The sequence below is a fragment of the Paralichthys olivaceus genome, chromosome 5 (genome assembly GCF_024713975.1).
Source record: "Paralichthys olivaceus isolate ysfri-2021 chromosome 5, ASM2471397v2, whole genome shotgun sequence".
NCBI classification, from domain to species: Eukaryota; Metazoa; Chordata; class Actinopteri; order Pleuronectiformes; family Paralichthyidae; genus Paralichthys; species Paralichthys olivaceus.
This window is the reverse complement of record NC_091097.1, coordinates 20,667,224-20,679,339: the sequence shown is the minus strand read 5'-3', so window position 1 is coordinate 20,679,339 and position 12,116 is coordinate 20,667,224.

Here is a 12,116-nt window from a genome sequence, read left to right as displayed (position 1 = left end):
ACCCACTTTTAAGAGCTGATCTCTCTTATGAGAATTGAGCAAATCCTTACATGGAGACTGAACAAAATCTTCAATCGAAGCCATTGTTACAGTTTCACCACCTAGGGGTGCTTTTTCCAGCACTGATACTCTATACAACACACAGGCCACAACTACAAACAGAGAAAGTTTTCCATCACCACGCAACAGGGTTAACGGCTGCTAAAAATATGGAACCCCCTCCCTCTGGCTAACTGCCTAACCAGAACTAGCTGACTCACTAAACCCTAGACTTCATGCAGGTTTGTGGCAGGATGGATTAAGCACAAAACCCAGCGACCCGGTTAACTTCCAGCACGCTGAAAATCACCTGGACAGTCCTGGAAGTGCCCCTGAGCACTGCTCTAACCACGTACTGCACAAAAACAACAAATTAAAACAAAAAAAGATCAATGGAGACAGCCAGTGCCCCGCATTGCTTATGCCTAGCAGGAAAAAGGGTTCCAAATTACTTACCAGCCCTCAAACCTTTACTGGGAGTTCAGGAAAACAAGTTTTAACATTACAGGCCAAAATCTATGGAGCAACATGCTTACTGGAACACAAATAGTCAAGCAACAAATTCCCTAGGACTACCAGAGCAACCCAAAATCTGTGTGAACACTCACTTCAACAAAACTTTACATTTACCGGATTCCCAGCACCAAAGTGATCCCGGACGAGCACCCATTTGTTACCGCCTGGCTCAAGGCCGGCAACAAAAAGGGAGGCCACACACAGATATAATAAGCAAAAAATGTGTTTATTTAACTTAAACAAGCAAGCAACGTAACTAATGGATGGGGTGTGTAAGTAGGAAGGTCATCAGTCATGTTAGGAGTGTGTGTTGAAAGGTGCAACAAACCAAACAAAGGACGTGGCTGCAGCAGGCCCAGCTGAGAGAGAGCTATGAATGCAAAGGGCGGTCCTTTATAACTTCTGCAGGCCCTGCCCAAAAGGTCAGGTACCTGCAGGCACTCCCTCCCGGCTCCGCCTAACAGCGACCTCCCAGCAACTGTAAGAGAGCAGAATGAGACAGGCAGGCGTACTGGAAAGGGTCCTCACAATATGACACAGAAATACAGAAATAAATACATGTGAAAATAAAGGAAAAAACTGTTTATGTAACCCTGACATAATTAATGAAGGAAATGATTGAAAATTCCAATGATTGCAATTGCAATAATAGGACAAATGACACTTTCAGTTTATTTTCCCTGCACAATAAAACAGTTGAAGGAACCCCAGAGTGTCAATGGTCACAAAGCAACAAAACTGTGGATTAGGGTGATGATTCTCTTTGCCGCCAGCAGATGGTGCAGTTGCTGCTGCTTCAGAGGAGACACATCAAGAGCAGGAAAGACTGTTCATCAAAGAAAAAAAGGATATGGAACCCTCACATCATCACTGAAGGAAGAGAGTGAGCATTCAAAAGATAATATGTAGTCAAAACACTACTTTATCCGTATCATTTTAACATGTCTGAGTGACACGCAGATATGATCCGACACTATGGATTAATAACTCAACACATGATCGTAAGTTTGTTACTAAATCATCCAATAAAAGATGAACTATGAACTTGTTTTTAAGTGTGAACTGACTCAACACTGCAAACAGCAGCTACTGAAGGCAGAAGTAGTAGAACTGGATCATCACACTCTTGTGACCAATCCTGCATGAGACTGAGGTCAGGACCGCCCTTACTCATTTGCATATGACACAGAAATACAGAAATAAATAAATGTGGAAATAAATAAATGTAGAAATAAAATTAAGACATTTATTTATTTATTTCCACATTTATTTATTTATTTATTTATACTTAAGTAATTTCTCGTACTTCATACAGATGTGCCAGGTTGCTCTGCCTGCATAGTTTGTCTGAAACTTTTCCAACTCAGATGGAAAGAGAGGTTTCTGACCATTCCTGTAATGTTTGACAGATACTGACACCTGCTTGTTGGCGTGAGTGGCCAACTGTGCCAGGTAAGATAGGAGCAGGGTTTGTATTTCTTTCTCAAGCCTGATGTAGCTATGTCTGTTCCATTTAATGTGAACAATCAACTGCAAGACAATAAAGAGAAGGTCTGAACCCATGCAACTTTATCCATGAACACTTTTTGTTTGTAATGTGGTTGACCAACACAATGAGCAGACAAGTTCTGATCAAGCAGCATCTGATCCTAAAGCCAGATTCATGCTTCTGCTTCAATGCTACACCACAGCCTACACATACATGTGTACCCTACTGTAATTCTATTTTCAGCACTAAGTAAACAAGCACTACCTGGTCTACAAGCAGCCCAACCTGTAGGTGCTCTGGGTTTTATGGAGGACGAGAAATAACTTAAGTATAAAGAAAGAAAGAAATGTTTAAATAAATAAATAAATGTGGAAATAAATATATAAATGTCTTCATTTTTCCCCCACATGTATTTATTTCTGTATTTCTGTGTCATATGCAAATGAGTAAGGGCGGTCCTAACCTCAGTCTTGAGCAGGATTGGTGAAAGGAGTGTGATGATTCAGTTCTACTACTTCTGTCTGTCAGTGCCGACTGTTGTGCAGTAGCTGCTGTTTGCAGTGTTGTGTCAGTTCACACTTAAAAACAACAAGTTCATAGTTCATCTTTTATTGGGATGATTAGTAATAAACTTACGATCATGTGTTGAGTTATTAATCCATAGTGTAGGATCATGTCTGTGTCGCTCAGACATGTTAAAATGACATGGATAAAGTAGTGTTTTGACTACATATGGTCTTTTGAATGCTCACTCTCTTCCTTCAGTGATGATGTGAGGGTTCCATATCCTTTTTTCCTTTGATAAACAGTCTTTCCTGCTCTTTCCAAGATGTGTCTCCACTGAAGCAGCAGCAACAGCGGTTGCAATGAAAAGTCTAAACAGCTTACAGCACCTGGTATTCCCAGACGGTCTCCCATCCAAGTACTAACCAGGCACGACCCTGCTTGGCTTCCTAGATCTGACGAGATTGGGTGTGTTTTTTTAAATTTTTTATCTCTTATTGTCAAAAAATACATATTTACAATATGGAGAGGAACTCTCCTTTCATATTCAATAAGAGCTCCTAAACAAAGCCATAACTAACTTTTACAGGTTATATGGAAAAATAAACAGAAGATAGAGGAGCAAAATTAAAAGAAAAAAACTAAACGGTCATCATTGTCCACTCTGTGCAAGAGGTTTTCTTTGTTAACAGATGTCAGGAATGAGTCCTTTTGTTAATAGCATTGTCCAGTGTGCTTTGAGTTTGTTTTTAAATAGGTGTGTTTTTAAGTCCCTTTTCTCCCTTAGGGAGGCCAAACAACCAAGTCCAGTCCCAATGTGGTTTGTCTACTCCCATCAGATGGCATTTTTCATTCAGCAGTTTATATACGTTTTTCTAAAAGCTCTGAGCGCGGTACAGTTCAAAAACATATGTTCTAGATTTTACTCTTCTATTCCACATACAGTACATACTCTTGAAAATGTATCTTTGTGTACTTCGTGTAGGACAATGCTCGTGAAAATTCTCCTGTGCCTTATTTTGAAATCTGTGTTGAAGTTAACTGGGGGAATGAATTTAAGATCTAGGTTTATCCATATGGTGTGTAGATTTTGTGCCGGAAAGGTTTTGGACCATGCTTGTTCACCTGGCGGTTTTTGGATATGTTTAGCTATTAGTATGTTGTAGAAAGTTTTGGTTTTGATTTGTTGTATTGGTTTTGATTTACCATCTAGACACAGGAGAAAACTCACGGAATTATCCTGCACTGTGGTTGTTTTTTATTTCTTTGCCCCATGTTTTTTTTAATGTAGTTGGCAACTTTTGTCCCCAAATCCTTTATGTATTTTCTCCTATACATATATTTTTTAGATTTTAATTGTTCTATCACCCTTTCTGTGTCAAACACACCATTTTTGCATACACTCATTACGTTTACGTCCCGCCTCTCTAAGGTGACTGCTCAATAGGGGTTTGCTTTTCCATGTAATAAAAGGGCTCGACAGGAAAGGTAATTTCAGCACATGCTTTTTTCCTTTACAGTCAGGTCTGAGGTAGGGCAGAATCTTGTCCCAAGCCTCCAGCACTTCCCTGTAGAAACCTGACAAGCCCGCCCGGACATTTCCCGGAGAGAAAGCACACAGGTTATACATGCTCTTTTCTCCGTGCTCTGCCAGGAGGCCCGTCAGGAAATCTTTCCAGGGCAGCTACCTGGTTGGATCTAAATATTTGCCTATTAATTTCACCCTCAATGCATCTCTTTTGGCACTGACATCAATCAAAGCTTAGCCCCCCTCCCTTTTGTAAGTAATCTGTATAAGTTATAGAAAATAAAGCGGAGATAAAGAGATCCGCCGTCTCATCTCCTCTGTCACACCAGAACGCTACAGTGTGTAGTATATGTGATATTTTTGTTTGACACTAGAGGTGGATTTTACACGTTCATGTTGAGTTTGCGGCGGGGTCTGCTTTGACGATGTCACTGACTTTAAACCATCATCCTGGGACTCGACTACTTTTCCAGTCGTGTCAGAATTTTCATCTGCTTTTCTTTTACGTGACCAGGTCCTAAGCCACCGATCCATTTTAATTCGAAGCTTTGCACCATACATCAATGCTTTGCACAGGCACATTCCCGAAGTTACGGCAGGGTCACACTTATTTTGATGTAAAACGGTTGCGGTGTTGCAAACAAAATGCCACCAAACAAATATTTTACATACTAGTTGATTTGATATTGAAAACAACACATATATGTCGCAGGCAGTTTGAGAAACACTGAAATTAAAACAGTGACATTTAAAATTTTAAAACACGATATGTTACTTGTCACCTCGCGGACCACTAGGGGTCGCTCACGGACCACACTTTGAGAAAGGCTAATCTAAATGATCTTAATATTGTGTCCCTCTCAGTTGTCAGAGTGAACCGTGCCAACCAACAGATCTTTGAGAGCATTAAGATTTGTATCATCACTAAAATGAGTCACGCACAAAATGATTCTCAAGGAAATGTTGACATGTATTGTTGACTTGACATCACCAACCCTGTAATAGTATAGTACTTGATCAGAGCCATGAATCCTGTGTCTCTGTGTATTCAGAAACATATGTACATTGGTTGATGTGCTTTTTTACATTTATTTACAATCTTTACTTACAAAAGCACACAGAGGGTTGAGGGTTAGAGGGTTTGTTTTGGGGAGTAGGTGAAGGGAAAGGCGTGGGAGAGAAAGGGATAAGACTGGGCAGTGGATGAAGGGGGAAGGGGGAAGGAGAAGTAGGTAATGTAAGAAGGGCTAAACGGTTTTCAGTAAAAACTGTGAGGCCTTCAACTCCTTCTCTTCTTCTTCTGATGCAGCTGCTTATTGTTCTTTGCTTTCTTGTCTGAAGATTTGTGTTTTCTCTCCCCTGTCTCGTGCTCCACCTTTACATTCTTCAGTATTAACAACTGTTGCATCTCACTGCTGCAACCTCCCTCAGATTGAGGCAGCTCTGCCTCACTGCTGCATCCTCCCTCAGACTGAGGCAGCTCCACCTCACTGCTGCTCTCTTCTTCCACTTGAGGCAGCTCCACCTCACTGCTACACTCTTCCTCAGACTGAGCATGCTCCTGGTGAAGTTTTGCCTCCAGAGCTGCACACCTGGCCTCAGTGCTCTTGAGCTGCTCTTCTTTTGACGCCAGCTTGGCCATGAGGTCAACCTGGGATCTTTTGCAAGCTTTCCTTGTCTCTACTGCATATATTATGAGCTCATCCTTGCGTTTGAGCTCATCTTGAAGCTGGCTCCTCTCACTTTTAAAAAGTTCCACCTCCTCCTTCAGAGCAATATTGGCTTCTTCCAGAGACTCTGCCCTGCTCCAGCATCTATTAGCCTTGGTTCTCTCGTGGTGCAGGAATGCCTCCAGAGCTGCACACCTGGCCTCAGTGCTCTTGAGCTTCTGGTGTTCTGCAGCCAGTTTGGCCTGGGCATCAAGTTTGATTGCCTTAGTCTCATGGCTTTAATAAGGTCCTCTCTTATCTTCTGGAGCTCCATTGGTAAAGGAAGTAGATTTGGTCAGCTGTTATCTTCGTTAATGAAAGCTGCTGTCTTCCCAGTCGAAGGTTTCAGAAACTGTGCCATCACTCCTAAAGCCTAACCCTAACCCCAGGATCAAAGGAAATATTACAACATTAACTAGATCAAAGGATATATAGTTATTTTTATCAAAGGACTAAAGTACAAGACTGCCACTGGGCGTTTCCAGTTATTTATATCAAAGGATTAAATTACATGGCTGCCACTGGAGATTGTTGTTTTTATCAGGAATTCTTTGGCACACCTGCTTACTTGGACTCACAGAGTAATGTATATGATTTTGGTGGTCTAAGTGCAAGGTTCTGTTTCCATGTCAAAGGCACTAATGGCAGAAGGAAAGAAAATATAATGATACTATACTATATTATCCTTTAACTGTAAACACTCTGTTAAATGTGATATGTGTGTGCGTCCTTACTCATTGTGTCCTGCAGAGGGTAATGTTCATGGTGCGTCATGGACATGATGTCACTACCTATGTATCTGTTCCGGTTGTGTTGTGAAACTGAGCGGCAGCTCATTGCATCTCCCTGTCTGATTGATTAAATATGCCTAGAGGAGGCTAAAGATAATTCTGTTATCTGAGAGTTTGAATCTCCACCGCAAGGCACTCCGCTCAACAGGTTATGGGCCCAGGAACGCAGGCTTAGAGCAACGAGTAAGGTAACAGAAGAAATTAACTGTTAGCCAAGAGGAGCTACTAGCTTGGTTTGAGTGAAGACGGCGCCGAGAGTCTCACGTGGAAACTAAAGACAATGAGGACACGGACATTCTACAAGCTGCGCAGCCCAAATTTTTGGAGATAAAGTGAACTTTGGAAAGAGAACGTTAAAATGGCCACAGCAGGAACGCCCCAGCAGATTATATTCGACGGAACTGAAGATAAGTATGATCTGTGGGAGACAAGATTCCTTAGCTGTCTACACATTCTTAAGCTAAAAGACACCATACTGCGAGTGCCCACGGATGACGCTGCATTAGTTGCAGACCCAGGGAAGAACGCAGACTGCTATGCTCAATTAGTGAATGCACTCGATGATAAGAGCCTGTCTTTGATTAGACATGAAGCTGCTGAAGATGGAAGGAAAGCTCTCAAAATTTTGAGGGAGCACTATTCTGGAAAGAGCAAGCCTAGAATTCTCAACCTGTACACATCCCTGACCACCATTCAAATGGCAGAAGGTGAAACTGTTACTGATTACATGATAAGGGCTGAGAATATTATGGAACAAAAGTGCAGCGGGATGGCTCAACGCAGAGGGACGGCGCTGATCTACCTACTAGACACCGATGGACGTCAGCACAGAGCCTGGCTGAAAGACGCACTGTATATGCCAACCTATCCACACGACATCTTCTCAGTGGCAAGAGGGACAAATGGTGGAGCTACAGTCACTTTCAAGAAAGGGGACAGTCACATGATTACCAAAGGTAACCACAGGTTTGATTTTCATGAAAGTGGTAACCTGTTTTACTTGCCAACAGTTGAAAAGAATGTTAATGGTGATAAATGTAATGTGTGCCACGACATGCAGACTTGGCATGAAATTCTTGGGCATTGCAATTATGAGGATGTGCAAAAATTACCGGATGTGGTAAGAGGCATGGAGATAAAAGGCAGTGCAACGAGGCCAGCACAACTTTGTGAAATTTGTACAAAAGGAAAATTCACACAGACAAGGAACAGAGAGCCAGACAGAAAGGCTACAGAACCTTTACAACTGGTTCACACTGATTTAGCGGGTCCTATGAGAACCCCAAGCATAGAGGGTCACAAATATGCTATGTCTTTTACAGACGACTACTCAGGTGCTATAACAGTGTACTTCCTGAAATCCAAAAGTGATGCTACACATTCCACAGAGAGATTCTTAGCAGACTCAGCACCTTATGGGAAAATAAAATGTCTACGGTCAGATAATGGAAAAGAGTATATTAATAGGGAATTCAAAGCACTGTTAACCAAAAATGGCATTAGGCACGAGACATCCGCACCATACTCGCCTCACCAAAATGGCACGGCCGAGAGGGGGTGGAGAACTCTCTATGAGATGGGCAGATGTATGCTGTTAGACAGCAAGTTACCAGACAAGCTATGGAATTATGCTGTACAGACAGCAGCCTACATAAGGAACCGGTGTTACAGTAGACGCACAAAGAAAACACCGTATGAAATGCTAACAGGCACGAAACCAAGCATGTCAAAACTTCAAAAATTTGGATCTATGTGTTTTGCCTACAACCCACAAGAGAAAGGGAAAATGGATTCAAGAAGTGTGCAGGGTCTTTTTATTGGTTACGATAAGAATAGCCCATCTTATCTTGTGTACTATAAAGACACTGAAAAGGTTCAAAAGCACAGGCTGGTAAAATTCACAAGCAAGACAGACAATTACAAAGAAATGCAGACACACGGGCCACACATCGAATGTCATGTCAGAGAGGTGTACCCCAAGGTACTTGACATTATGGAAAATGATGATGACAAAATGGGAAATGCATCAAGTCAAAGTGTTCAAGGTGATGTTTCTGAGGTTGAAGTTGAACTGCCAAGCACTGAGCATGTAACTAGGAAGAATCCACCTAGAACTAGGAGAAAGCCAGTGTGCATGCAAGATTATGAGACTGAGGATACAGTAGACAAACTGGTAACATGTGTGGACTCCTGTTATAGAGCTGTCTGTGACATACCACAAAACTACCAAGATGCTATAAGGTCTACCAAGTCACAGCAATGGATAAATGCAATGAATGATGAAATTCAGTCACTTGAGGAGAATAACACATTAAAAATTACCCAGTTGCCACCAGGCAAAAAGGCAGTGGGGGGTAGATGGGTGTATACCCTCAAGAGTGATACTGATGGGTCTGACAAGTATAAGGCCAGATTTGTTGCAAAAGGTTATAGCCAAAAACAAGGTATCGACTATGAGGAAACTTTCTCGCCTACAGCTGACATGACCACTGTTCGAGTTGTGTTGCAAAAGGCAGTGCAGGAAGATTTAGTTTTACATCAAATGGATGTGAAAACTGGTATGCAAATTACAGAAGTCACTGTATGGTCTTAAGCAGTCAGGCAGGAACTGGAATACTCTGTTACATGCATATCTTACTGAAAATGGTTTCGAACAAAATCCTGCTGACAACTGTCTGTACACAAGGGAAAAACAAGATGAAAAAGTGATTCTGATCATATGGGCTGATGATCTGATTATCGCTGCAAACACTGAAGAAGTTGTGAAAAGTGTCAAAATGATGTTCACTGAGAGATTTAAAATGAAAGACCTGGGGAAACTGAACAATTTTCTGGGAATAGATTTTAAACAATCAGATGGTCAAGTCACAATGACACAAGAGAGGTATGCCAACAAGATCCTATCAAAGTTTGGTATGCAAGATTGTAAGCCTCGAGAGACCCCATGTGAGTCTAAACTTAAATACACTGATGGTGCTAAGAAATTGGAGAATCCAAGGGTGTATAGAGAGGCAGTGGGAAGTTTGATCTACCTGGCAACATGCACTCGACCAGATTTAAGTTTCGTGGTCAGCAAACTTTCCCAGCATTTCTCAGAGCCAAGTGAAGAGCACTGGAACACTGTGAAGCACGTGTTCAGGTATTTAAAGGGTACAACAAACCATGGATTGTGTTTCAAAAAGGATGACACGGAGGCACTAGGTCTAATGGTCCATAGTGATGCTGACTGGGCAGGGGATGTCACAGACCGACGTAGCACCACAGGTTACTGTGCCAGTCTTAGTCAGAAAAGCTCTCTCATTTCATGGAAGAGCAGAAAACAACCAACAGTAGCACTATCTACCTGTGAGGCAGAATATATGGCCTTAGCCTCAGCTATACAGGAGTGTATGTACTTACAACAACTACTGAAGGGAATTGATAAATATCAGTATGCCCAAACCAAGGTGTTCGATGACAACCAAGGAGCAATTGCACTGGCCAGGAACCCAGTTAACCGGCAAAGGTGTAAACATATTGATATAAAATATAATTTCATTCGTGAAACTGTGAATAGTGGGAGGATCTGTTTAAAGTATTGTTCCACTGACAACATGGTTGCTGACTTGATGACAAAACCAGCCACAAAGCTAAAACTCCATAAGTTTGCACAGTATTTGTTTGGCACATAAAGTGCAAGAAGAATGTGCCAATATGTTTTTATTTACTTTTGCACTGAAGACCAAAGGGAGAATATTTTTGTTTATTTTCTACCACTGAGTGTATCACAATAAGCAAAGGTCGAGTGGGGGTGTTAAATGTGATATGTGTGTGCGTCCTTACTCATTGTGTCCTGCAGAGGGTAATGTTCATGGTGCGTCATGGACATGATGTCACTACCTATGTATCTGTTCCGGTTGTGTTGTGAAACTGAGCGGCAGCTCATTGCATCTCCCTGTCTGATTGATTAAATATGCCTAGAGGAGGCTAAAGATAATTCTGTTATCTGAGAGTTTGAATCTCCACCGCAAGGCACTCCGCTCAACACACTCAAGTTCACTCTTGTGGCCTCTTTAATGTGATCTCAAAAACAACTGGAGGGATTTCCTTCAATTTTGGACCACTTGTCTCTCAGCTGGGATCAGCTGATCAGATTTCAGTGGTCAAAGGTCACAGTGACCATATATGAAATACTTGGAGGAAGGACTCGAACGCAGAGTTAGGAGAGAGCTCATTCAGCTTGGGTGTTTATTTGTCAAACAAATACAATAAACTGGAGAACAGAGGGTGCCTCGAAAAAGAGGGAATGATTACAAAACTTACAAATAAAAATCCTACCTTCCGAGAGGGGATAAGGGAAAAAAGAAAACAACACTTAACTAAGATCTACTCTGAAGAGGGCTATGTGGAAGCTATGAAAATGAGTTACAAATCAAATCTCCTCCTGAGAGGGAATAAATTACCAACATTAACTTAAACAAAAACTCCTACAATGAGGGATCAGCTATAATTAGTTACAAGAAAGTAAATCTCCTCCTAAGAGGGAAAAAACTATCAACCTATACTAAAATAAAACTCCTACAACACTTCTAATATATATAAACAAAAATCACCTCTGAAGAGGGACAAGATCTAATGATAAACTAAACTATGCTAAACATAGAAGCTATGAAAACTATGAGGCAAAAGGCCAACAAAAAACACTCTTAACGAGGCAACCGACTGTGACTATGGATCTTACTCGAGACAAAAAGGCTGGTGATGCAATAGGACAAGACACACTGGCACAGGACCAAGGGGACACGCAGACTATAAGCACACATGGAGGTAATGGGAAACAGGTGAGTATAATCAGGATCAGGGAAGACAATCAGACCGAGGCACATGAGGAAGGGCAAGTGACCTGAAACAAGAGGAAGGTTACTTTTTCAAAATAAAACAGGAAGTCACAATACAAACATGGAGACAGGACAAAAACTTAACTTGATTTTACTGTGGTGTGACAATACCCATGTGAAACCCATGTGATCACCACATGTGCTACCATTCATTCTACACATGCTCAATATGTTGCAACATCTTTTTTTGTAAGGAACAGTCGAACACTGATTTCACTCTTTTGTTGTTGTAAACAGTGAATATGAAAGATGGTTCCAAAAAAGCATTTGATATACATATTGAGAGAGAGAGACATGAACCTATATCAGTGTTTCTCAAACTTTTTCAGACAAAGGACCACTTAACCCATAAAAAAACACTCACAGACCACCTAACTCAAAATAGTGCCAAAATGTATTGTAACGGACTGATAGTTCTGTGTTGTTCACTGTTGTCACTGTTATCTGTGATTGTGTTGTGTTCAGCTGTTTAGTGTCGTTGTTGCTGAAGCAGTGTGTTTTCCCACATCATTGAAAGTATCCATCAACAGAGCGAGCATGGAGAGAGTGGCTTCATTCAGGTACATGGGGACACACATCACTGAGGACCTCACCTGAGGACCTACAATCAACCACAACTACCTCCTCTTGCACCTCTCTTTGCACTATTTTGTATAGTTTTTA